General features: G+C 40.7%; 1 protein-coding gene and 1 long non-coding RNA gene across 2 annotated transcripts in view; one reads left to right on the forward strand and one right to left on the reverse strand.

The window, feature by feature from the left end:
- Window positions 1-14,226: 14,226 nt before the first annotated feature.
- Window positions 14,227-18,197, forward strand: LOC117538529. The gene is made up of 2 exons (XR_004567874.1): window positions 14,227-15,049; window positions 17,066-18,197. It is a non-coding gene; the product is annotated as an uncharacterized LOC117538529 (long non-coding RNA).
- Window positions 17,070-22,707, reverse strand: part of LOC117538527 (neuroblastoma-amplified sequence-like) — a 43,278-nt gene continuing 37,640 nt past the window's right edge. The window contains exon 6 of the mRNA XM_034204303.1: window positions 17,070-17,191. The gene's annotated coding sequence lies outside the window, so the exon portion shown is untranslated. The remainder of the gene's footprint in view (window positions 17,192-22,707) is intronic.

Raw genomic sequence — 22,707 nt, forward strand, 5'->3', positions numbered from 1 at the left:
GTAGTGTTGTTAAGCCTGATTGCTGGACGATTAAGGATATTAACATTATCTGTGATAATAGTAGAAATATCTTATTATTCAATACTTTATAATCTGAAAATATTAATTAATTAATTTTGTTTAGTGCGAAAGTGTAATCTGATCCGGCAAAGATATATTAATCACCACTATTCAACACATGTCTGGTCATTGGAAATATAAAAACAGTCATTAATTGTACATCTGTAAACATCCAAGATATAAAATCAATTCAAAGTTCATCTTTGTACGAGAGCTGGAAGAACATGTCCTTCAGTCTTTCTGACTCGTTCTCCTCCTCTCTTTATGACAACGAGTCTCTGGTGTGTAAAGGCATCCTGATACTGTAGATTAGCACTGAGCTGCTGATTGGCTCAAACTCTTGTTCATCAGAGCGCCATATTTCAACCCCCCAATTGCTCTGCTTTTGTGTGGCTCATTCAGTGAGCACTGTAGTTGATCCCCCAGTGAAACGGAGGCTCATCTGCCTGCATTCCTTCTGCTATCTGCTTGAGAGCAGTGCAACTGCGTATTCCATGTGGCGCATCCAGGTCTCCCCCCGTGATGGGAGAGGTTAGGAAGACATCAAACTCCTCCAAGAAACAAGGAACCTTGTATGAAGCCTCTGAAGCCCTCGCTCGTCCTGCAGGGTTGTCTGCTTGAGCCCACTGAGCAGAAAGTTGAAGATTAGAATCCTCTCATCTCGAACGACTTCGTGCCTCCTTGCCCGTGGCTGGGGGTGCCCTCTGCAGCCGGAGAGTGTGACCCTCTCTGTCTGACCCTTGGCCTTCAGAGCTGTCCTAGTTATTGGGTTAACACCTGATAGGGATGTTTTCCTGAGTGCAGACAACTCAAAGTAATGGATTAGCACATTACCATTTAATTACAAAAATAGGATAGGCCCCTCAGAATTATTTGGGAGACTTCCTGACACATGCATATGCATAAATGTATGGTTTGTGTTAGTCATTTAACATGCAAGAATCATATACTCATCAGTCCAAAGCAGAGACATGTTATTTTAAGTTAAAGGCGAGCTAGTCCCTGTGGATATAACCCCTTCTCAATGATTCTAAATGTTATATTAATTCACCATTTGATAAAATATTAGTTTATCAGAAATATATATTTTTTTCTCTTCCATAAAATAGGTTTGAGAAATAAATTACCCAATATAAAATCAATTACTCAATATAATTGACTCTTTCCTCCCTTTTCTTACATATGAAATAATAACTTAGGAGTCTATTGTATAGTCATGGTGTAGTTTATAATCTATTACTCGAGAACACTCAGTATCACCTGTGTGCAGCTTACAAAAAAACAATTGTGAGAAACATATATTATGCAGGAAATGTATACATTTGTTGAAAAACAAAGCATATCTGATTTGGGAGGAAAATCTTCATCCCCCTTAACATCTGAGTCACTACTGATGGCATAGCATGAATGATAGTGGGTGTCTGAGGGTGTCACTACTGAGAAATGTCAAACAAATTCAAAACCTTACATTTGAAAACAGGTTTGCATTCCTCCACTTAAAGTGACGTTATCATTGGAAACAATAAAAGCTAATTGTTTTGACGTAGAATTTATACATTGAATCGTTAGAGCAGAACAGAATGGTTGTATTGTAGCCTGAGTTTCGTGCAGCCTCTAGTTTCACCAGGTGGAAACATGGTCCATATAATGTGAATACATGTAGAACTAAGAGGCCCCTGACATTAGGCCTATTTTAAAAATAGTAGGGGCTTTTAACAGCTTGTCAACTTACAGGCATCCTCTGCATAGCAGTATGAATAGCCTTAAAAAAACAACCCACTCTGCGGTAACGAGAGTCATGTATCTGAACCAAATGCCCTAAGTGAAGCCGTTAGTCTCATCTGACTGACCCAAGGGTTGGTGCTGGTGTAACAGGGAGGCTTCCAGGTGTTCAAAGCAGATGTCAAGCTTTCAGTTCATGGCTCGGTGGGGGGGAGCAGACCCATGTGAGACAGTATCAACGGCTGTAATGTTCAGTTTGAGGAGCGTCATTCTCTCTGGGAGCAAGAAATGGTGTCCATTCTCGGACCAGACCATTAATGTCATTTCATGTAGAGCAGCCATAGCATCTCTGTGACTGCACTCAGCCGGACTGTAGCAGGGTAGAACTGCGTGACTCTTAGTGAAGCCATCCAAGGCCATAGACAAAATGGAACCACGTACCAACAAAAGGGACACAAGGTCATCAATGTCTCTCTTTACCTGTGGCCTAATTGCACAACAAATTAGTGGGAAAAAATGTGGAACACTAATCCATCATCATGTGAAATGTTGAGTTAATCTAAATAATTACTTATGGGTTGAAATCAAATTAACATTAACATTAGAACTAAAGTCAGTCAAAATTGGACTTGCACGGATCAGAATCTAATCAATACACCATTTTCCCAGCTCTGTAATGAAAAGGATAACAAGATTAGGTACATTACAGGAGTGTTAAAACACCCAAACATGCACGTATCTTATTCTAGTAGAGATTAGAGGACAAGGTCTAATGTTGTGAACAAAATTATCAAGTCAAAGTTATTTTGTTTATTCTATGTTATGTACCACATTTAATTTAATAATTAATCTTGAATTACTAATAACTTTAAAGAAGGCAACAATTTACAATTTGGATAAGGTGAATACTTATCCAAAGTGTGTGTGTGTGTGTGTGTGTGTGTGTGTGTGTGTGTGTGTGTGTGTGTGTGTGTGTGTGTGTGTGTGTGTGTGTGTGTGTGTGTGTGTGTGTGTGTGTGTGTGTGTGTGTGTGTGTGTGTGTGTGTGTGTGTGTGTGTGTGTGTGTGTGTGTGTGTGCCCAAGGTTTAAAACATTTGGGACAGCAGTGAGAATGTTATGAGAACCAATATGTTGCTTAGACTAAACTCGAAGGAAGCTAGACTGGAACATTTTAAATAAATCAAAACACTTGCACATTAATTAAATACATTTGACATTTAGCTCGAGCTGGGTTCAATACTTTTCTTTATGGTATTTAAAATTGGGCTCGAGTAGAACCCCTGGATTTGGCTTGCAACACAAAAGTGATACTGATCTCTGTAGGACTTGGAAGTGTCATGATTCAAAGTGTGGGCCTGTGAAAGAGAGGCCCTTGGAAAACAGCATCTATTTTTTAACTGTAATTACTTATTTTAAAGAGATTGCAACATTATACTTTTTAAAGAATTGCTAAATTAATTTAACACATTTATTATGCACACAATAAAAACTTCAACAAATATATTGATCCTGGCTTAACCAGCGACCTTTATTCTGTTGTTCATAAGCTCGGTTTCAGAAAACTTGTCAGTAGTTTAACAACTATTTTAATTTTAGTAATGTCTATGGAGACCAATTGGTTGATACGAGAAATAATTTAAAGCAGTTTAATAAAGAATGTTAAACTATTTTTAAAACTGTAATTGAACTTCAACTTATATTAATTATCTGATTCCAGTGGCCAGTTGGAATAGATAATCAACAAAGTTTCCATTGTGCAGCAACAGCGCAAAAGGTTTCAACAACAATTAGTATTATGTATGAGTCTAGTTCTGTCTTATCTGCTTTGTTTCGGAATGTGTTCAATACATTACGTTTTTATTCATTATTACCATACAATACATAGATTTAAGAATAAATTAAACAAATAATACAACATTGACCTAAAAAAAACAGATTTTGCAACCCTGATCTCCTCAGGCAGGTCTTTACGACCAGCAGTGATGCCTCTGAGGGTCTCGGGGCGCAGGACGGGGCATAGGGTTTATACAAGGTCACACACATAACATACCAGCAATACCATTTAAGAATGGATTCTTAAAGCAATATAATCTTCTTTTCTTTTTACACCTACAGCGCACACCCTGAACAGTGGGCTTCTTGTTTACATTTTCCTCTGCACACTCAGATGCAGGACATAAAAACACTCTTTTGCTATTTATTTTCATTTTGCAGCACATTTATACTACCAGAATTTTGCTTTACATCTTTATATTATTTATTTTTCTCAAGTCATTTACTTTTGGTGAGATGACTAAAGTTTAGTTCATTTTACCCTGGCTATGGACTGATTCATTATTAGTTGTTACAAAACATACACAAGACGGCGGGACAAACCAATATAGACCCCCCATACAAACATTCAGACAAACAAAACATGAACTCGTAATAAACACCAGCGTGACAGCAAAGTTCATCCAGCTCAATTTAGTCCGAATTAAGAGGTTTCAGAGGGGGTGGGGAATTATCTCTGGTGGGGCGCCTTGACTCACGCGTCCACCCTTGTATACAAGTCCTAGATAGGTGCCTGAAAGCCGTCCAAGAGCGATAACTAGCTTATCCTCTTGCGACACCACTACTCTTTTCTAGTGGCGCTGTGCCCCCCCCGATCAGGAGCGCACAGACTTTTCCTCTACCCTTTCTCTCCAACAACAGCCCAGTTTACTGTAGTCCGACACGACCAGCCTATACACTTGCTATCGAGTTCATCACAACGATGAAACACAGTTTTGTTCTACACTTGCTTGCCACTACCCACCCGTGATCAATTAGCCTATAATTCAACCCAGTCTCACGGCATTTCGTGTTCACCAACACGATTTTTAATCTATTGATTCGTGTTCACCAACACGATTTCCCCCTTTTTTTCATGTTGCACAGCACGATTTTAAAAGCAATGTATTTCTACTGGTGATTTTCACCTTTTTTTCGTGTTGCACAGCACGATTTTAAAAGCAATGTATTTCTACTGGTAATGACGCTCATGGAAGCACGGCATTCGTTTGTGTCGGCTGCCCTTAAAGGCAATGTGAGCGTCCATTCTCATTGGATAACGGAGAATTGTACACCCGGAAGTAAGTATTCCCCTTACTGTCGATTGATTTTACAGTGATATCTGCACTACTCATCGACTAAAAAACACCAGATTATCCTTGTTAATTACACAACATTGATTGGTTTAAATTGTGTGCAATGCTTTTGTATTTTTCCCCTTCGATTCGGAGAAACAAATATTTTTTCGGAGTAAAGGATGGCAGAAGACACTACACTACCCAGAATCCCCAGCTATCGTTTGGACTACACCATGTGCTCTGTTTGACAAACCCCGTTTTTTTTCACCATTCATTCCAATGGCTGGCGTCTATGTCACGTGATCTTCATATTTCTCCCTGCAGAAAAAGAAAACATGGCCGAACTTCGTTTTATTCTCGGTGGAAAATGCCTATTTTAAAGTTAGTTTGGCCATTAAAATGCGTTTTGATGTAATTTGATGCGAGAAATATGAGTTGTTATTTCAGATTATGTGTGCAGTGGATGTACATGATCTTTAGTTTGCTAGTTATTACGAAGATTACTTCAGGAAATTGCGTCCATAGAACGTTTTCATTGTTACCAAGGTGGTTGCTAGGGACGCTGCTATCGATATTATTTCTGTTATGTTGTGTAACTGTTTAATGGTGTTATCTTTATTGCTACCCCCTTCCCCGTTAATGTATAGTGTTGGTCCACAGCGCAAACATATTAGTTTAACAAAATCCGCATCTAAAGATAGCCTACGTTATTTCCCCCTGTGCAATTCCAGTCTCACATCTCACAGCACATCGTCATTAACAAATACCGGAAACAGACCGAAAACATTTTTAAAAAATTTAAAAAATACTTTATTCCGAGTGTGCTTGCTTTTCTCTTTGAAAGTCATCACATAACGGCATTGTAATACACGGTTCGGCTGCATTAAATATTACATATCTGCCGTAGTTCTGTATTTATAGAGCCCTGATGAGAAGACTTCTAGACAAACATGAGGAACTGAAAACGTGACATGGATCATAAATATATCAGCCATTAAACAACATCTTACATTTATTTTTCACACAATACGTCTCCTTGCAGTATCAACACTAATTCGGCTGACTTTTATATTTGATCCAATTGGTAGATAGGCTGTATTTACACCATAAAGGTGCACATCTGATATAAAGGGACACCTAGTGGTTAAAGCATGTTATTGAATTTCATTATTTTTATTATTAGATATTAATAGGATGGATCCCTATAAAGTATATTCATTACTCGTTATTCTCTACTAATAGTTCATTAAAGACTGTATATAATGACTATTTTGCACATCCTTTTCAAGATTTCAAGATTTTCTAAGGTTTATTGACATATCATATAGGCCTACACAACTATAGTGTAGTTATGCATTGAATGAAAAACTTGGGTCGCAGGTTCCTCAATAGTGCATTACAAGACATCTATCAATATTTGTGCATACCTCCAGCAATATTAACTATGTTGAAGCACTTATTTTAACTGATATTATACATCATGTATTATACTCTTATAAGATGTATGAAGATATTTCATCTCCGGCCTTGTAAGGTATTGAACAATCAATAAATAAAGAACACAGAATTGTTCAATATAAAACACAGAATTTGTATGATTATACTAAATGATTTACAAATAAACACCACTGCATATTTACAATTGTTACACATGCTGATGTAACGCAAATGTTCCAACTTGGGATCAATAAAGTATATCTTATCTTAAGCTGATCGATGGCTACTGCCATATTTGCAAAATGTGCCTCTGAACCTTGACAAGTGCATGTTTCAGGCTTATCAATTAATGTAATGTTATCAATTAACAACAGGGGTCACAAACATAAAACCAGCTGTTAAATAAAGCTCTTCTGACCTTAGCTGGCATGTGTGTATATATATTAATGCTGCCCATTATGGGCACAAGCAATTTTCACCCATTTATTAATTATATGTTTTAAATGTGAGTGTTTCCTATCCCCTAAACCTCCAGGGATGTACACAGTTTAATACTGGCAACTTCTTATTATGGGAAATACGAAAACGTCTTTTAAAACTATACAATTACCAGTAGAGACGTGCCATAGATAGAGAACATGTTGCGAAACAGAATAGCCAGCATGTGTAGTTCTGGGGACGGGGTGGGGGAGGGGGGACGCGGTGGACCCGTTCAAATCCAGTTTTGGACACTCTGCCGTGGTTCCATCCCATTTCAAGTGCTGTTCGAGGCTCGGCGTAACCCTCGGAGCACACTCTCCAATCACAGAGCTTGAGGACTATCACGGGGTTTGTCAAACAGAGCACATGGTGTAGTCCAAACGATAGCTGGGGATTCTGGGTAGTGTAGTGTCTTCTGCTATCCTTTACTCCGAAAAAATATTTGTTTCTCCGAATCGAAGGGGAAAAATACAAAAGCATTGCACACAATTTAAACCAATCAATGTTGTGTAATTAAGTAAGGGGAATACTTACTTCCGGGTGTACAATTCTCCGTTATCCAATGAGAATGGACGCTCACATTGCCTTTAAGGGCAGCCAACACAAACGAATGCCGTGCTTCCATGAGCGTCATTACCAGTAGAAATACATTGCTTTTAAAATCGTGCTGTGCAACACGAAAAAAGGGGAAAATCGTGTTGGTGAACACGAATCAATAGATTAAAAATCGTGTTGGTGAACACGAAATGCCATGAGACTGGGTTGTATAATTTTATATATGCACCCCGGACCGCCACCAGCTCCTCTAGCAATGTGTAGGGAACTGTGGCGCATCGGATGATGCACGCACCTCGCGCTGCCACGTCTTACCATGCACGTAGAAAACGTTCACAAACAACGAGTGCTTTTAGACCATCTCGTTTTCATCTCGAGACGGCGGTGGTGTGAGTTAAAGCTGTAGACAAAAAGCTGTGACTTTCTCCCTCTCAGCTGCACTTCTCCAGCCCCACAAACACGGGGAGGTTTTACACACACACCCGCGGCTGCAGCTGGAGCCGTGTTTTACAGAGAGGCGATAGCAGTAATATCTCCGGCTGCTTATTTTCAACTGCTGTGTTGGCCGCTGAAACCCCCAGAATTCGGCGATTTGTCCAATACAAATTTTACATTGCTTTCATACAGAAGCTCCACTTTACTGATGCCTTTCTTTAAGGTTTCTCTAAACATGAGCTGTGCATGCTTGTATGGCACTTTCGTCCCGAGCAGCTACACAGAGGAAATCAGCCAGGACTGAGTCCCCAGACACTGATCCCCTGGGTTTATTATCCCCAAATGTTCATTAACCAAAAACGAAACACAGCCGCTCAGTTTCAAAGGTAATTTTAGGATACCGTCAATCACAGATTCTGGTAAGGCAATGGCCAAATGTAGATTTGAAATTACACTTACCAGTTCTGAAGATTTGTTGGTATCCTGCCGACAACGCCAATTTGTAATGGAAACTTCTGTGTAGCAGCAATGCAGTGGGAGTCACCGACTCAGGAAAGAGACACGGGAAGAGCAGGAGCTTTGATGTCAAACACTGATGGTTTATTTGGAGCTTCGGCCGGAGAATTCACATCACAAATCACAGCAGCCACGATCTGACTGCACGGTAGAGTTGCCACGTCAATTCTGAAGAACTCTACCCCAGACCCATGTATTTAGCTAGTTCCGAGAGCATCATCAACATGCTGCATAACAAGATAAAATCATAACACCTCTATCAGCTGACGCCAACAGGCAGGAACAGGGAGACAGAACACTGAGAGCACAGCAGCCAAGGTTACGAGGTGCGTGTGCTCAGTCAGGACAGTTTGAACTGATAAACTGGGTCTAAGTTATGGGCCTTGGAAAATATTCCCCAACAGGCAGCAAAGGCCTTCCACACTCTACACAGCTTATAAACCAGAACGATACCAACTACAGATATCTGCATCTCATTCCATTGGATTCACTCATCACATAGGCCAAATGGGGAAAAAACGAAATGATGGAAAGGGTTAGTTTACAACATATTGTACAACTTTAGCCAAAGCCATTTTAAAACACTTTGCATATCAGTAATACGTGTGAATAAAGCACATACAATGTTCAACAGTAATTTTTCTTTGACGAAGACTGACCATTGAAATGATCTTCAAACAGCCGGAACACTGAGGTCAAGGGGTTGTGCCTTCAAAGTTAAAGTCGTTAATTGTTACTTGGAACTGACAAATGATTAGATGAGATGATTGTGGCAGTAGTTGGTCAGAAATAACAGCAGTCATATCAGTATGACCCGCTGTGCCGATGTAATTATCTTCTGTGGTTCAAGAACAATGTATACCTCGTTTAAAAGGATTTTTCAATATATAATCTAGTAATGATAATGTATAATATATACACTCATTTGCAAGCATTCAATCAAACATGCTTAAATAAACTACAGATGACATATATTTGTCTTAAGTCTGTCCAGGAGAGGTAGAGCTTTTAGATCTTGTACCGTACACAACCATCTAAAATGGTCAAGATAAAGATGAATATAGTAATGGAATAAATGGAGAGAGATGGATTACCAATTATTAAACAATTAGTGTTAATCACCTATTTTGGTTTTTAAAAAATAACATTTACTACAATAACGTTTATTTATAGAAAAATGTAGATGGTTATACTTTGGTAAAGTATGTAATTTAATCCCAGGTGTATTTTTTCAAGTTAAAGATGAAAGAAAGTAAAATCCTAATTTCACCGGTTTCATCTTTTAGGGTTTTTTGTTGTTTAAATGTTCCTGTATTTAAAATATTGTATTGGTTTTAACATAAATAACATACAATGCCATAAACATCCAATATGCAGAGGGGAAATATCATATTGAATAGGGATGCAGAGGTGGAAGAAGTACTCAGATCTTGTACTTTAGTTAAAGTAGAAGTACCAGAGTAAAAGTTCTGCATTCAAAATGTTACTCAAGTAAAAATATTGGCATCAAAATATTAAAGTACCAACAGTAAAAGTACTTATTATGCAAATTGGTCCATTTCCGAATCATATTATATCAATCAATGTTTATTTATACAGTTACATTTGTCTCAGTGGACTTCACAGTTTGTACAGAATATCAACGACACCCTCTGTCCTTAGACCCTCACATCGTACAAGGAAAAACTTCCGGAGAAAACCCACAGTTTAAAGGGAAAAATGGGAGAAACCTCAGGGAGAGCAACAGAGGAGGGATCCCTGCAGAGCACGAGTCAGTTTAATAGACCAACAAACAAAACAGTGTCCAGTGTGAGCTACATGTTATCCTCTCCTGGTTCCTGCTGATTTACCTGTTGCGGTAGAATATCTGCGGTGATCCGGCATCCAGGCTGGTAAATCTGGCTGCAGGAGAGGGAGGAACTAATCCAGCAGCCGGGGCGGGGTGGACTTGAAATGGGTGTCTCAAGATTCAATCAATCCACACAGCGTTATGTTTCAGACTTCCAGATGTGATTTTCACAATAAAACCCCTTGTCGCTCCTCATATGGCAGTCTTCAGGTTTTGATAAACGCACATAACAAACAATAAAAAACGTATACGCAGAGGTGGGAAGTCACTAAGTACATTTACTCAAGTACTGTACTTAAGTGCAATTGTACTTTACTTGAATATTTCCAGTTTATGCTACTTTGTTCTACTCCAGTAGAATTCAGAGGAAAATCATGTACTTTTCCTCCCATACATTTATTTTGAACCTTTAGTTACTATTTAGACTTAGATTAATTATGGGAAATATAATCAGCACTTAAACAAGACTTTAGTTTCACCTGAAGTACATTCACAAACTACCCTGCAGACAGTGTACAAAGTGATTAAAACTTTTGATTACACTTGAATGCATCAATAATTATCATCGAAACATAATCAAGGCTGGATTATTGTAACTCCTTATTATCAGGGTGTACCAAGAAGTCAGTCAAGTCGCTTCAGCTGATTCAAAATGCTGCAGCTCGTGTACTAACCAGAGTTAGGAAAAGGGACCACATTACTCCTGTTCTGGCTCCCTTACACTGGCTCCCTATAGAACACAGGATATAATTTAAAATTCTTCTTCTCGCCTACAAAGCCCTTAATGGGCAGGCGCCATCTTACCTTAAAGAACTCATTATACCCTACTGTCCTACTAGGGCATTGCGTTCCAAGAATGCAGGGTTGTTGGTTGTTCCTAGAGTCTCTAAAAGTACAATGGGAGCCAGAGCCTTTTCTTATCAAGCTCCACATTTGTGGAATCAGCTTCCAGTTTGTGTTCGGGCGGCAGACACCCTATCCGTTTTTAAGAGTGCGCTTAAGACCTTCCTTTTTGATAAAGCTTATAGTTAGGGCTGATTAGATTCAGCCCCTAGTTTTGCTGATATAGGCTTAGTTTGTCGGGGGACATCTTACTTCTTCCTTCTCTCTGTCTATACCTGTGTACTCTCATGTTCCGATTAACCCAGCTTCCCCAAATGTCTTTCTTTTTGGTGTCTATATACGCTGGGATCCGGAGTCATGGATGATCCTGCACTCCTGTGTCCTGCATCGCGAGCCCTGGATCTTGAGTCGTGGCTGTGGTCCTGGATCATAGGTCCTGGATGGATATCCTCGTGGATTCATCTTCCTATTATACACACATGCATTTCCAAACATTTGGACTACCTATGTTGCAAATTTATTATCTTTTCAATTTACACACGGCATCTATTGCACGTCTGTCCGTCCACAGAGAAATCTCCTCAGGTGGGCTGGTGACAACAGTGGATGCAGACTGCAGTCAATACACTCATAGGAAATGATTTATTGTGTGGCGTGTGCAGTGCAGATACATTGTGGGCAAGCTCCTCTCATTTTTATTAAAACAAATGTGTCCAATAATACATGTTTTTATTCTAATCAGTTCCTTATAAGTCAAACATTCATATATCACCAATACAAACACAATATTTGTATTCTTGTTGAGAACAATGTTTGTATTCTTATGAATATTACATACCATTTATATGTCTGGCAGTGGCTAAGTCGGTAGGGGCTTGGACTGTGAGCCGTAGGGTCGCCAGTTCAAGTCCCCGACTTGAATGGAGTGTGGTCTGCTACTTGGAGAGGTCCCAGTTCACCTCCTGCCCTGCCGTGGTGCCCTTGAGCAAGGCACCGGACATCCCCCTTCCCTCCCATTGCTCCCCGGGCACTGTACAATAGCTTCTCACTGCTCCCAGTACTAGACTCCTCCTGGTAGTAGGATGGGTTAAAAGCAGAGAACAAATGTCGCTGTGTGCTCTGCATGTGTGACAATTAAAGAGGGTTTCATCCCTCTGATTCTATTCTATTATCTATTCTATGTTCCTGAGATAAATATGACCTATTAATAAGACAAATATTAATGTTATATTAGTAGAAATGCAATACAAATCTGTATATTCCTGATAAAAGCTATTTATATGAATCCTACAATAAGTATTTATATTCCTAATGGGAGCCTAATTTAGTGGGGATTTTCCAGCAAGCCAATCGACAGACATGTTAAAAACACATGTCTGTTGAACAGAGATTATCAAGTGAGAAAAAATAAAGCACTTATTTTTACCAAAATCTAGGACCTGAGAGCCTACAGTGATAGATGCTGCTATCCTCTCAGACCACCGTCATTTTTTACCTCCTCTGTACCCCTAAAGTGTCTGTCTTGTCTACTACTCCCTGGTGGTATCTCTGCTCTTCCCTCTTTTCTGCTCATCCTCTCCTCTTTAAAAGCCCTGAAGGCCAAGGTCTATGATGTACTTGGCCCGAAGAATCTACGAAACAAATTATCTAAGGATATACTAACTATGGATGGCATTAATTTGGCCTCCAGTGAGACTGTAAGGAATCTTGGTGTTATATTTGATCAGGATTTATCCTTTAACGCCCACATAAAATCAATTTCAAGGACCGCCTACTTCCATCTACGTAACATTGCAAAAATCAGGCATATCTTGCCTCAAAACGATGCAGAGAAACTAGTCCATGCATTTGCTACTTCAAGGCTGGATTATTGTAACTCTTTATTATCAGGGTGTACCAAGAAATCAGTCAAGTCGCTTCAGCTGATTCAAAATGCTGCAGCTCGTGTACTAACCAGAGTTAGGAAAAGGGACCACATTACTCCTGTTCTGGCTCCCTTACACTGGCTCCCTATAGAACACAGGATAGAATTTAAAATTCTTCTTCTCGCCTACAAAGCCCTTAATGGGCAGGTGCCATCTTACCTTAAAGAACTCATTATACCCTACTGTCCTACTAGGGCATTGCGTTCCAAGAATGCAGGGTTGTTGGTTGTTCCTAGATTCTCTAAAAGTACAATGGGAGCCAGAGCCTTTTCTTATCAAGCTCCACATTTGTGGAATCAGCTTCCAGTTTGTGTTCGGGCGGCAGACACCCTATCCGTTTTTAAAAGTGCGCTTAAGACCTTCCTTTTTGATAAAGCTTATAGTTAGGTCTGATTAGATTCAGCCCCTAGTTTTGCTGATATAGGCTTAGTTTGTCGGGGGACATCTTACTTCTTCCTTCTCTCTGTCTATACCTGTGTACTCTCATGTTCCGATTAACCCAGCTTCCCCAAATGTCTTTCTTTTTGGTGTCTATATACGCCGGGATCCGGAGTCATGGATGATCCTGCGGTCCTGTGTCCTCCAGCCCTGGATCTTGAATCGTGGCTGTGGTCCTGGATCATAGGTCCTGGATGGATATTTGGTTTTGGCGCAGTGGTTAGAGCGTTGGTCATCAGATCAAGGGGCGTTGGTGAACTCCAGTTCAAATCCCGCCTCGGCCGCCACTGCGTCAGGCCATTGTGTCCTTGGGCAAGACACTTTACCCGATTTGCTCCTGTGGGTAATGTCCGCAGTAATGACTCTTACATGTCTAATATGTGTAATATGTACTTGTAAAGCGCTTTGAGCACCTGTAAAAGCGCTCTAATAAAAAATGTAATGCATTATTATTATTATTATATCCTCGTGGATTCATCTTCCTATTATACACACATGCATTTCCAAACATTTGGACTACCTATGTTGCAAATGTATTATCTTTTCAATTTACACACGGCATCTATTGCACGTCTGTCCGTCCTGGGAGAGGGATCCCTCCTCTGTTGCTCTCCCTGAGGTTTCTCCCATTTTTCCCTTTAAAACTGTGGGTTTTCTTCTGAAGTTTTTCCTTGTACGATGTGAGGGTCTAAGGACAGAGGGTGTCGTATTGTCATACTGATATTCCGTACACACTGTGAAGTCCACTGAGACAAATGTAACATTTGTGATATTGGGCTATATAAATAAACATTGATTGATTGATTGATGTATGATGCTAACATGAGTCTCACATGCCATTCTATTAACATGCAAACCCCCTTATATGTTTACTTAACCACACATGCAAACCGCTTTCTGAACACGTACCTCCAGGCTGAGGAAGCCCACTTCGTGTGCCGCCGTGACTCGAGGATTTCCCCAGGAGGTTGCGCAGCGTCCTGACTGAGGACACGGTGACTGAGCCGGAGCAGCGAGCCAGAATCAGCACCACGTCGCTCCACCAGCTCACATCCTCCAGCGGGTAGTACTGCTCCTTATCTAGGACAGGAAACATAAGTTTTACAAATGTGCACCAGGGAAATGTGGTCAAACTTGTATTTGACATTGTTTTGTGCACTTTTGAGATTCTATTTTGTGTTCTACATTAACATTTTAGAATTGGCTTCCTTCGCTGAGACATATTTACACATGTGGGCATATTCATCACTTGTCATCCATGAGATGAAGACTCGCACAGATTATTGCATACACAAGCTGTCACTGCTGTCATTACAACTGGCCCAAAACTGTCAAAAAAAGGGACCGTAAATCTGCCTAAAGAGGCGTACAAAGCACAGACACACACTCACAAGCTTGGACACTTTGAAGAAGGAAAATATTTTCTGGCTTTGGATGTGTGTCTAAATAACTGTATAATTCAGAGAATAGTGCATGTCAAAGATCATTCAATTGTATCCACAGTGTGTCAGCAACAAAGTCGGCTTTCTTTAGCCCTTCAGGCCAAAGTACCTTTTATTTTCTTCCTTCTCTCCAGCGATGTCTTCCACTCTCGTCAAATCCTGGCTGCGGGAAGGACCGAAGGATGGTGGGACCAAAGAGGAAGAGAGGAAAATAAAAAGAAGAAGAAGGAGGAGGAGGTGGGGTGAAATTAATCTTCTAACCCTGTTTACACGTGAAGCACGCACACGCAACAGCTCTGCAGGCTCAGACCAGGCGATAAAGAGGAACACACATACATCGGCAATACATTGTGCAAATATAAGTTATGTCTAAGCCACCTCACTTAATATCTAATGGGCGTGCACACAATCCCTCTCTACCCACTCAGACTTGGGCCAGAGAGAGATTACATTAATACATTTAGTACACTTTTAGTGTCACTAGTACGGTCAGACGAAAAAAAGCTTACAAGTTGGGACTTTGGTGCTACTAGTGCCGCTCCTTGCGTCACTAGTAGCACCAAAGATAGTAGCCCATGATATAAGCCTTTTTATGTACAGTATACTAATACTAAGGTTTTCTTCAGACAGATGTTCGATCACTTGTCACATCCCTTGGCACATCTGCAGACACATGAGTATATAACCTCTGATAAGGAAAAGATCACAGTGTTTAAATGCACATCTGGAAACATTTATGAGTATTTATAATGCCATCTGTGCATCACGGAATTTAAAACTGTCACTGTTGTATAGCTACTGCTTGAGCCTTAACAAGGTATATATTTATTATTATTCAGTATTCAGCTGTTGAAATCATTTTTTCATATTATTTTTCAGCTTCTCATCTCGCCTTTCCCTTACTTCTATCCTATTCTCTCTGTTGCTGACCCAGTTTTTACGCAGGGATCATTAAAGTTTCATCTCATCTATCAGCTGGCAAACACTTGACAATAGCTGCCAAAATCTATTAAGCTGCCAAACCAAGCTTCACCGGCCAAACTAAATCTGGTTAGTGCAAACCGGGAGAGCGCTGTGAAAACAGTGAGGTCGCGGGTGTGAGTAATTAACCCGAAACTTTGAATGCTACGTGGATTGGAGGGCCAAGGGAATTTTAGACGGCTATAGTTGATTCCTGCAGGTATTGCATTAAAGTGATTGGCTCATTTATTCTTGAGTAAGCCAATTGGCACTATTCCATAATGTAACATCTTATGCCTGGGCAATAATGTCTGCATAAGATCCTTGTATTTCTTCTTCCTTTTCCGATGTTACAAACTGATATTCAGAGTACATATTTCATTATGTGTTGCTGTTAGTTTTAATTGCACAAGCAACTTTTTTTATAGAAAAAATAAAGCTTCAGTAAAAAGTTAACTGCAATGGAGTAAAATCCCGCTAAGTTGTAGCACGGCGATCAATATACTACATATTTACGAGCATTTTTAAGATTTATCATCATCTGCAACGGGTTTAAGGAATGAGTGTTGATTCAAAGGATTTATAAGGATATCTGCAGATGCTTGAACGTAAATGTATGAACAACACTCTTGATGAAACACTGTTGTAATAGATGTGGGCTCCAAATGAGGAGGCCACAATAGAAAATAATATATATATTTTTTTTTTAAAGGGGCTCATTTTCAGATGTCATATTAGCATGTTGTGCTTCTACTGTCACATGTTTTCATGCTTTAATGTTAAAAAAGCGTTTTATTTTTTTCGCAAGATGCAGCACCTCTTTTCACCCTTTGTTTGAAACCAGAGCCATGTCTGCTCGGATTGGTTAGTTGGCCGGCTCTGTTGTGATTGGTCAACCGCTTAGGGATGTCCTGCCCCTTAGCCTATCATGTACAATGTATTGGAGCGCTAGCCAGTAGAAGCCCAAGTGATACATAGCGATGTCACCATGAAGTAAACAAAGAAGTCCAATCGAGGCGTTACAGGAAGGGGGAAGGGGAAGGGGAAAGGGGGGAAGGAAGGGGGAGGGGGGAAGGAAGGGGGGGGGGGGGTGTGTTGAGCTGCGTAACAGAAGAATCTACAGAAATTAGATGGTAATAAAGAAGTATTTTTGGTGTTTTAATCTAAAATAATCTGGAAAAGTGAAATTCATTTATTTTTCTTTAGTTAGGATAATGTAACGAAGAAGGTGATTTGAGAACTCTGTTATTTTAAGGTGTATGAGTGAAGCAGTTTTGTCTCTCACCTGACCAGGTAACTCTTGAGCCCGCCCCCGTACGTGATAACGAGCAGCTCGGCCGACCAATGGGCGCTGTCTGTGTACTCCAGGAAGATCAGGCCTGCCACTGCACAACTGAAATCTCCGGGAAAACTCACCGACTGACAAGGAGATTAAAAAAAAGGAGAGTCAACAACAGTGTGAAAGTTACCGATGTAAATTATAGAGAAAATCAAAAAAGTAAAGAAATGTGTCTTTACTTACTAATTATCTATCAGTTTGTGCCCTCACACATTTTTTACAAGGACACACAACAAAGATGTGTCACATCAACGGCAATTGTTAAAGAACATAAAAAAGGCAGGGGAAAAATAAGATTAAGAAAGAAAATGATGCGACAGGGAAGGCAGGAGCTCATGGGGGGAGTGTCAGCGCTCATCATCTCTGACAGGGTGGATAGAGGAGCAGAAAAAATGATGGATAGAAATGGAGGAACGATAATATTCAGCACACAGAGGACATTCAAGTAAGAGGGGATGGCAGAGCTACTCACAGACAGACATGTGAGAATAAGACAAATGCTCGAGGAGGATAGGAGAGGAGGATCTAGGGAAGAAGAATTAAAGAGAGAAGTTGATGAAGATGGAGAATAAAAGATTGGGACAGTATGAGCAAAGAAGAAGAAAGAGATGAGAAGAAGCATCAGACACATGAAAGAAAAAAGCAGGTGTGACAGACAAAGAGGACACAGAGAGACATTTTCTTTTAAGAAAGGTGACAGGCAGCTCAAAGTGCCCAGTGAAAGTGTGCTTCAGTGAGAACAGAACACGGCCCGACCGCTCTCTGGAGCCCAGACTATAGATGTGTGAGAGCGCATAACTATGTCACTGTAGAGTTAAATATGATGGTAGGATATCAAGCTGCATTTAACCAATTTATAATCTGATTATGCATTTTTTGAAAGAACCAGAACCAGGTCAGTCATTGTTTTTCCAAAGAACAAATAAGTGGTAAATCTGGACTGAAACTAATGTTATTTTTTCAATTATGGATTAATGGGACAATTATTTTCTAGATACATTTAGATTTAGATGAAATTATATAGTAGTACATGAGTATTTGCCTGCTGCATTTCATTTGCTGACAATAAAGTTTTATCTCACAAAATAAATGGATTCGTTGTTCTATAACAATTCTATAAATTGTCTGAAATTAGTGAAAAATCTCCATTCCAATTTCTCATGTTTTTTCCGTTCATAACCCAAAGATATTCAGTTTAATATGATATAAAGCATGAATAAGCATTCAATATGTTGGGGGCATTTTCCAATAAAACATTACTTAAATGATTATAAAAATGGTCAGAATTATAACAATCATCATTATCAACAGCAATTACCTTTTTGTTAATTGATTAATCTAGTCATCCCAGCTCTTAGCTCTAATAAACATTATATTTAATCATCTGAGAAGAATACGATAATACTGACAAGAAATCAAGGTAATGCTGAGTTTCCATATGCTCCACCTGCCTGGTCAATTAGAATGAGCATCAATAGAGAACCGCAGTGACGCATCCTAAAACCCGGAAGTAAGTTAGCATTTTTAGCACTTCCGGTTCCTTCGTCAAAAAGCAATGCATTTTCTCCATAGGGTTTTGGAAAATAGCTCGAAATAAGGTCTGTGGTTGACACAAATTTAAGAGATAAATCACGTTTTGTTCTACGACATTAAATACATCAGCAGTGACCCCACTGGTGATTTTTGAAGAGTTTACGTGTCTGAAAAACGATGGTTGTTACCAGTGGTGTAGTGGGCGTTGGACGCGGGGGTACGCCGTACCCCCACTTATTTGGAGCATGATCTTTTTTTTAATAGTCTAATGAATATAAAATCATTGCCAGTCTTATCAGTTGCAAGTGTGTATTTGTTGTAATAATGACAAAAACATAATACATTTCACAGTAATGGCCTATAATAAAAAATAAAAACGATTTCCTTCAAAAATGATGATTCGTCATCACGCTGGTGACCCCGCAGCGAGCTGGGGGTGTGGCAGCTCTTTCCCTCAAGAACGCTAACGAAAAAGCTCTATAATGGAAGGTAAACGTTTTTTTACTTGACTTTTCTAAAAAGAATATAATTCACAAGAAGAAAGAAGCTAGCAGCATCGAAGCTACAAGTGAAGCTGCTACTAGTACTACATCATCAGAAGAGCCGCCTAAAGACATGGATAATGCTAGCTAACGTGCACGTTAGCTGCGCTAGCAACTTTCCCCTGGCTAGCTCAAGCTCACCTTTCCCAGAGGTATGGACGGAGGACATGTGGCAGAGGAAACAAGAGGCTACCCGTGAATAGACTGCAAAGCTGGGAAACTGGGCTGCTGTTCATCCATTTCGGATTGACCAGTCTTCAAAACGCAAGGTGTGTGTGTGTGTGTGTGTGTGTGTGTGTGTGTGTGTGTGTGTGTGTGTGTGTGTGTGTGTGTGTGGTGTGTGTGTGTGTGTGTGTGTGTGTGTGTGTGTGTGTGTGTGTGTGTGTGTGTGTGTGTGTGTGTGTGTGTGTGTGTGTGTGTGTGTGTGTGTGTGTGTGTGTGTGTGTGTGTGTGTGTGTGTGTGTGTGTGTGGCTAGGCCTAATCAGAATAATTTCAAATCCAGATTCAATGTTGTTGGCATAAGTAGGCTATATTTTTCGTTTACTGCCCGTTTTGTGAGTGCACTGCGCGCGTGCGCACTTGTGTGGCATTGTTTGGGATGACCTAATTAAAATAGCGTCCCCCCAGTAAAAAAATCCCCACTACACCACTGGTTTGTTACCCGAAATTGTCGAGGCCGTTGTACGTCATTACGCCGAACACGTAAACACTCCCGCTACATTTGTTTTCCCCCGTGTTCTGCTTGAAAGCAAGTACCTGCCTATCTTTAGTATCTGTAGTATCTTTAGTATATCTATATCTGCAGTGTTCGAATTACCCATTTGCTTTCGGGGGAGCCCTATTTTTGTGTGCACATCCTGCTACTAAATATGTCACACGCACGCTCTGTTGACTGGCGGAGCAGCGCGGATGCGATCAATTGCTATAAAAACACTCTGCTACTACTATAGACGGTATTACTGCCAAGGCACAATAACATTTCAGAGAGAATAAATAACAACATGAGGCTACTGTTTCAAAACCAATTGATAGCCATTAGCCAACATTTATTCAATTGCAACAAACAAAACAAAGTAACGACATCAGCTGCTGTTGGGGACACATGGCAGCGTTTTTTCAGTGTAAAGGCTATATAACATAGGCACGGCGGCCTCAGAATTTAAATTAGTTGAACTTTTTTTCAGCTGAAGGGGAAGGAATTGGGGCTTCTTTAGGACCCGCCTGGAATAGGCCTACAGTATTGTCCCTATCGCTTCTTCCCTGTCACTCCCCTGTGGGTGGATTGCTATGGAGGGAAAACGGACGAGAAGTTACAAACGTGTGTGTGTGTGTGTGTGTGTGTGTGTGTGTGGTGTGTGTGTGTGTGTGTGTGTGTGTGTGTGTGTGTGTGTGTGTGTGTGTGTGTGTGTGTGTGTTGTGTGTGTGTGTGTGTGTGTGTGTGTGTGTGTGTGTGTGTGTGTGTGTGTGTGTGTGTGTGTGTGTGTGGTGTGATGTGTGTGTGTGTGTGTGTGTGTGTGTGTGTGTGTGTGTGTGTGTGTGTGTGTGTGTGTGTGTGTGTGGTGTGTGTGTGTGTGTGTGTGTGTGTGTGTGTGTGTGTGTGTGTGTGTGTGTGTGTGTGTGCTGTGTGTGTGTGTGTGTGTGTGTGTGTGTGTGTGTGTGTGTGTGTGTGTGTGTGTGTGTGTGTGTGTGTGTGTGTGTGTGTGTGTGTGTGTGTTTGCTGCTGCTGCTGAAAGAGCAACGCCTATAGATTGATTAGACTATACGCAAGTCAATCAGTCTGATAAAAACCTAATAAATCCCACAACCAAAAATGATATCAACAGTAGGACTGGGGCCAGTCCAAACAAACAAAAAGCTCAAACAGTAAAATATACTCTCTTACCTTACTGTAAAAGCGACCACAGGGACCTGGGCGGCTTCTTCTTCGCTTTCGGTCCCGGAACCCAGGATGTGGAGGGTTTGTGGCCAGCTTTGATCCAAGACCGTACAAATGGCTGAGGGTCGAATTGCTCCAGGGGGGGGCCATTGATGTCTACGAAGAGAAGTGAGAAGAGGCTCTTCTCCCGCAACTTGTTGCGTTTGTCGGTGTCGGTCGAATTGACGGCAGAAAATCCCCTCTCACACTCAGCTGATGTAGGCAAAAAGGTCTTGCTCGCTGTCTGCAGTTTTTGCAGGGCTTTCCCTGGAGATTTATTCTCTAATTTGTAGTCCCGAAACTCCTCAATGGCCTCTCGGGCCAGTTCCCCCAGTACTTTTACCAGTGCGCGTACTTCATTCTCCCCATAGAGGATCAGGGCGCTCCGTTGTTCGGGCCAAAAGCGCTTGTCCAGTGGTTCAGGCAGTCGCTTCTTCAAACTGTCTATTATAGACTGGTAAAACTGCAGACGGTTTATCTTGGGCCTGCTCTCTGAGAGCTCAACATCCTTGAACATGCCAGTAGCAATGCCTTCTTCCACTTTTTGTGTGGACTTTCCGCCACTGGTTTTCATAGCTGTCAACACATCGATGGTCTGCTGAATGTAGCAACTTGCATCTACCAAAGATGTTTCTCTGCGTTGCAGTTTTAGCGACAGGCTTTTAAGTTCTCGAAGAACATCCTTCATTGTTGCCAAATCAGCCAGAAATCCAGTGCTCGTGAGGAGTTTGTGCAGTCCCCTGAATTTCTGTCTCTCTGTGTAACTGCGAGATGATGTGTTGTCTGTTGCTGTTTTGAATTGGCGTGCCAGTGCGGGATAATCTTTCCAGACAGCTTTCACAGTCTGAAAACTACTAGCCACCCAACGAATAGTGAAGATTTGGCCTATTTTCAATATTTGCACGTTTAATTCTGCTGCTGCTTCTTGGAGCAAACGGGCATTTTTTGTTGACTGGTGATAGAGAGCATATAGTTTTGCAACAAAAAACTCAAATTGATTACACCCAGCTACTTCTTTAAGGCAATCCTTGACAGCCAATTCTAGTCGGTGGGATAGACAGTGAATAGACTGCACTTTGGGGAAATCCTGTTTGAGTTTTGTCACAAGTCCCCCAACTCTGCCTGTGAGTACTGCTGCTCTATGAGGGGCCGTGTAGGCCAAAATTCAAACTCACCTCACACACACACTACTGAAAACATCTGGCCTTGCACACACACTACTGAAATACTGTCACATTCACTACTGAACACCTCACACACACACTACTGAACACATCTGGCCTTGCACACACACTACTGAAATACTGTCACATTCACTACTGAACACCTCACACACACACTACTGAAAATATCTGGCCTTGCACACACACTACTGAAATACTGTCACATTCACTACTGAACACCTCACACACACACTACTGAACACATCTGGCCTTGCACACACACTATTGAAATCCTCTCACATTCACTACTGAACACCTCACACACACTACTGAAAATTAAGCCTCACACACACACTACTGAAAACATCTGGCCTTGCACACACACTACTGAAATCCTCTCGCATTCACTACTGAACACCTCACACACACACTACTGAAAATT

The sequence above is a fragment of the Gymnodraco acuticeps genome, unplaced genomic scaffold, assembly GCF_902827175.1.
Source record: "Gymnodraco acuticeps unplaced genomic scaffold, fGymAcu1.1, whole genome shotgun sequence".
NCBI lineage: Eukaryota > Metazoa > Chordata > Actinopteri > Perciformes > Bathydraconidae > Gymnodraco > Gymnodraco acuticeps.